The following is a 6,461-nucleotide window of genomic DNA, read 5'->3' as shown; positions in this document are numbered from 1 at the left end:
AGATATGTAAATACGGGGTTTCCGTACCATTTCTTGCGCATTACGGTTCGAACACTCGAACACCTATACGGATTCTCCTGCACAGTGGCAGATATGTAAATACGGTGTTTACATACCATTTCTTGCGCATTACGGTTCGAACAATCGAACACCTATACGGATTCTCCGGCACAGTGGCAGATATGTAAATACGGGGTTTCCGTACCATTTCTTGCGCATTACGGTTCGAACACTCGAACACCTATACGGATTCTCCTGCACAGTGGCAGATATGTAAATACGGGGTTTCCGTACCATTTCTTGCGCATTACGGTTCGAACACTCGAACACCTATTCGGATTCTCCTGCACAGTGGCAGATATGTAAATACGGGGTTTCGGTACCATTTCTTGCGCATTACGGTTCGAACACTCGAACACCTATACAGATTCTCCTGCACAGTGGCAGATATTTAAATATGGGGTTTACATACCATTTCTTGCGCATTACGGTTCGAACACACGAACACCTATACGAATTCTCCTCCACAGTGGCAGATATGTAAATACGGGGTTTCGGTACCATTTCCTGCGCATTACGGTTCGAACACTCGAACACCTATCCGGATTCTCCTGCACAGTGGCAGATATGTAAATACGGGGTTTACATACCATTTCTCACGCATTACGGTTCGAACACCCGAACACCTGTACGGATTCTCCTGCACGGTGGCAGATATGTAAATACGGGGTTTCCGTACCATTTCTTGCGCATTACGGTTCGAACACTCGAACACCTATACGGATTCTCCTGCACAGTGGCAGATATGTAAATACGGGGTTTCCATACCATTTCTTGCGCATTACGGTTCGAACACTCGAACACCTATACGGATTCTCCTGCACAGTGGCAGATATGTAAATACGGGGTTTCGGTACCATTTCTGGCGCATTACGGTTCGAACACTCGAACACCTATACGGATTATCCAGCACAGTGGCAGATATGTAAATACGGGGTTTACATACCATTTCTCACGCATTACGGTTCGAACACTCGAACACCTGTACGGATTCTCCTGCACGGTGGCAGATATGTAAATACGGGGTTTCCGTACCATTTCTTGCGCATTACGGTTCGAACACTCGAACACCTATACGGATTCTCCTGCACAGTGGCAGATATGTAAATACGGGGTTTACATACCATTTCTTGCGTATTACGGTTCGAACAATCGAACACCTATACGGATTCTGCTGCACAGTGGCAGATATGTAAATACGGGGTTTCGGTACCATTTCTTGCGCATTACGGTTCGAATACTCGAACACCTATACGGATTCTCCTGCACAGTGGCAGATATGTAAATACGGGGTTTCGGTACCATTTCTTGCGCATTATGGTTCGAACACTCGAACACCTATACGGATTCTCCTGCACAGTGGCAGATATGTAAATATGGGGTTTCTATACCATTTCTTGCGCATTACGGTTCGAACACTCGAACACCTATACGAATTCTCCTGCACAGTGACAGATATGTAAATACGGGGTTTCGGTACCATTTCCTGCGCATTACGGTTCGAACACTCGAACACCTATATGGATTCTCCTGCACAGTGGCAGATTTGTAAATACGGGGTTTACATACCAATTCTTGCGCAATACGGTTCGAACACTCGAGCACCTATGCGGATTCTCCTGCACAGTGGCAGATATGTAAATACAGGGTTTCGGTACCATTTCATGCGCATTACGGTTTGAACATTCGAACACCTATACGGATTCTGCTGCACAGTGGCAGATATGTAAATACGGGGTTTCGGTACCATTTCTTGCGCATTACGGTTCGAACACTCGAGCACCTATGCGGATTCTCCTGCACAGTGGCAGATATGTAAATACGGGGTTTTGGTACCATTTCTTGCGCATTACGGTTCGAACACTCGAACACCTATACGGATTCTCCTGCACAGTGGCAGATATGTAAATACGGGGTTTCCATACCATTTCTTGCGCATTACGGTTCGAACACTCGAGCACCTATGCGGATTCTCCTGCACAGTGGCAGATATGTAAATACGGAGTTTTGGTACCATTTCTTGCGCATTACGGTTCGAACACTCGAACACCTATACGGATTCTCCTGCACAGTGGCAGATATGTAAATACGGGGTTTCCATACCATTTCTTGTGCATTACGGTTCGAACACTCGAACACCTATACGGATTATCCAGCACAGTGGCAGATATGTAAATACGGGGTTTACATATCATTTCTCACGCATTACGGTTCGAACACTCGAACACCTATACGGATTCTCTTGCATAGTGGCAGATATGTAAATACGGGGTTTCCGTACCATTTCTTGCGCATTACGGTTCGAACACTCGAACACCTATACGGATTCTCCTGCACAGTGGCAGATATGTAAATACGGTGTTTACATACCATTTCTTGCGCATTACGGTTCGAACAATCGAACACCTATACGGATTCTCCGGCACAGTGGCAGATATGTAAATACGGGGTTTCCGTACCATTTCTTGCGCATTACGGTTCGAACACTCGAACACCTATACGGATTCTCCTGCACAGTGGCAGATATGTAAATACGGGGTTTCCGTACCATTTCTTGCGCATTACGGTTCGAACACTCGAACACCTATTCGGATTCTCCTGCACAGTGGCAGATATGTAAATACGGGGTTTCGGTACCATTTCTTGCGCATTACGGTTCGAACACTCGAACACCTATACAGATTCTCCTGCACAGTGGCAGATATTTAAATATGGGGTTTACATACCATTTCTTGCGCATTACGGTTCGAACACACGAACACCTATACGAATTCTCCTCCACAGTGGCAGATATGTAAATACGGGGTTTCGGTACCATTTCCTGCGCATTACGGTTCGAACACTCGAACACCTATCCGGATTCTCCTGCACAGTGGCAGATATGTAAATACGGGGTTTACATACCATTTCTCACGCATTACGGTTCGAACACCCGAACACCTGTACGGATTCTCCTGCACGGTGGCAGATATGTAAATACGGGGTTTCCGTACCATTTCTTGCGCATTACGGTTCGAACACTCGAACACCTATACGGATTCTCCTGCACAGTGGCAGATATGTAAATACGGGGTTTACATACCATTTCTTGCGCATTACGGTTCGAACAATCGAACACCTATACGGATTCTGCTGCACAGTGGCAGATATGTAAATACGGGGTTTCGGTACCATTTCTTGCGCATTACGGTTCGAACACTCGAACACCTATACGGATTCTCCTGCACAGTGGCAGATATGTAAATACGGGGTTTCGGTACCATTTCTTGCGCATTACGGTTCGAACACTCGAACACCTATACGGATTCTCCTGCACAGTGGCAGATATGTAAATGCGGGGTTTCCGTACCATTTCTTGCCCATTACGGTTCGAACACTCGAACACCTATACGGATTCTCCTACACAGTGGCAGATATGTAAATACGGGGCTTACATACCATTTCTTGCGCATTACGGTTCGAACAATCGAACACCTATACGGATTCTCCGGCACAGTGGCAGATATGTAAATACGGGGTTTCCGTACCATTTCTTGCGCATTACGGTTCGAACACTCGAACACCTATACGGATTCTCCTGCACAGTGGCAGATATGTAAATACGGGGTTTACATACCATTTCTTGCGCATTACGGTTCGAACAATCGAACACCTATACGGATTCTGCTGCACAGTGGCAGATATGTAAATACGGGGTTTCGGTACCATTTCTTGCGCATTACGGTTCGAACACTCGAACACCTATACGGATTCTCCTGCACAGTGGCAGATATGTAAATACGGGGTTTCGGTACCATTTCTTGCGCATTACGGTTCGAACACTCGAACACCTATACAGATTCTCCTGCACAGTGGCAGATATTTAAATATGGGGTTTACATACCATTTCTTGCGCATTACGGTTCGAACACACGAACACCTATACGAATTCTCCTCCACAGTGGCAGATATGTAAATACGGGGTTTCGGTACCATTTCCTGCGCATTACGGTTCGAACACTCGAACACCTATCCGGATTCTCCTGCACAGTGGCAGATATGTAAATACGGGGTTTACATACCATTTCTTGCGCAATACGGTTCGAACACTCGAGCACCTATGCGGATTCTCCTGCACAGTGGCAGATATGTAAATACAGGGTTTCGGTACCATTTCTTGCGCATTACGGTTTGCACACTCGAACACCTATACGGATTCTCCTGCACAGTGGCAGATATGTCAATACGGGGTTTCGGTACCATTTCTTGCGCATTATGGTTCGAACACTCGAGCACCTATGCGGATTGTCCTGCACAGTGGCAGATATGTAAATACGGGGTTTTGGTACCATTTCTTGCGCATTACGGTTCGAACACTCGAACACCTATACGGATTCTCCTGCACAGTGGCAGATATGTAAATACGGGGTTTCCATACCATTTCTTGCGCATTACGGTTCGAACACTCGAACACCTATACGGATTCTCCTGCACAGTGGCAGATATGTAAATACGGGGTTTCGGTAACATTTCTGGCGCATTACGGTTCGAACACTCGAACACCTATACGGATTGTCCAGCACAGTGGCAGATATGTAAATACGGGGTTTACATACCATTTCTCACGCATTACGGTTCGAACACTCGAACACCTGTACGGATTCTCCTGCACGGTGGCAGATATGTAAATACGGGGTTTCCGTACCATTTCTTGCGCATTACGGTTCGAACACTCGAACACCTATACGGATTCTCCTGCACAGTGGCAGATATGTAAATACGGGGTTTACATACCATTTCTTGCGTATTACGGTTCGAACAATCGAACACCTATACGGATTCTGCTGCACAGTGGCAGATATGTAAATACGGGGTTTCGGTACCATTTCTTGCGCAATACGGTTCGAACACTCGAACACCTATACGGATTCTCCTGCACAGTGGCAGATATGTAAATACGGGGTTTCGGTACCATTTCTTGCGCATTATGGTTCGAACACTCGAACACCTATACGGATTCTCCTGCACAGTGGCAGATATGTAAATATGGGGTTTCCATACCATTTCTTGCGCATTACGGTTCGAACACTAGAACACCTATACGAATTCTCCTGCACAGTGACAGATATGTAAATACGGGGTTTCGGTACCATTTCCTGCGCATTACGGTTCGAACACTCGAACACCTATATGGATTCTCCTGCACAGTGGCAGATTTGTAAATACGGGGTTTACATACCAATTCTTGCGCAATACGGTTCGAACACTCGAGCACCTATGCGGATTCTCCTGCACAGTGGCAGATATGTAAATACAGGGTTTCGGTACCATTTCATGCGCATTACGGTTTGAACATTCGAACACCTATACGGATTCTGCTGCACAGTGACAGATATGTAAATACGGGGTTTCGGTACCATTTCTTGCGCATTACGGTTCGAACACTCGAGCACCTATGCGGATTCTCCTGCACAGTGGCAGATATGTAAATACGGGGTTTTGGTACCATTTCTTGCGCATTACGGTTCGAACACTCGAACACCTATACGGATTCTCCTGCACAGTGGCAGATATGTCAATACGGGGTTTCGGTACCATTTCTTGCGCATTATGGTTCGAACACTCGAGCACCTATGCGGATTGTCCTGCACAGTGGCAGATATGTAAATACGGGGTTTTGGTACCATTTCTTGCGCATTACGGTTCGAACACTCGAACACCTATACGAATTCTCCTGCACAGTGGCAGATATGTAAATACGGGGTTTCCATACCATTTCTTGCGCATTACGGTTCGAACACTCGAACACCTATACGGATTCTCCTGCACAGTGGCAGATATGTAAATACGGGGTTTCGGTACCATTTCTGGCGCATTACGGTTCGAACACTCGAACACCTATACGGATTGTCCAGCACAGTGGCAGATATGTAAATACGGGGTTTACATACCATTTCTCACGCATTACGGTTCGAACACTCGAACACCTGTACGGATTCTCCTCCACGGTGGCAGATATGTAAATACGGGGTTTACATACCATTTCTTGCGCATTACGGTTCGAACAATCGAACACCTATACGGATTCTCCGGCACAGTGGCAGATATGTAAATACGGGGTTTCCGTACCATTTCTTGCGCATTACGGTTCGAACACTCGAACACCTATACGGATTCTCCTGCACAGTGGCAGATATGTAAATACGGGGTTTCCGTACCATTTCTTGCGCATTACGGTTCGAACACTCGAACACCTATTCGGATTCTCCTGCACAGTGGCAGATATGTAAATACGGGGTTTCCGTACCATTTCTTGCGCATTACGGTTCGAACACTCGAACACCTATACAGATTCTCCTGCACAGTGGCAGATATTTAAATATGGGGTTTACATACCATTTCTTGCGGATTACGGTTCGAAC

Source organism: Camellia sinensis, chromosome 15 (genome assembly GCF_055761805.1).
Source record: "Camellia sinensis isolate YWXY chromosome 15, ASM5576180v1, whole genome shotgun sequence".
NCBI classification, from domain to species: Eukaryota; Viridiplantae; Streptophyta; class Magnoliopsida; order Ericales; family Theaceae; genus Camellia; species Camellia sinensis.
The sequence above is the reverse complement of the archived record's forward strand: the minus strand, read 5'-3'. Positions refer to the sequence as shown.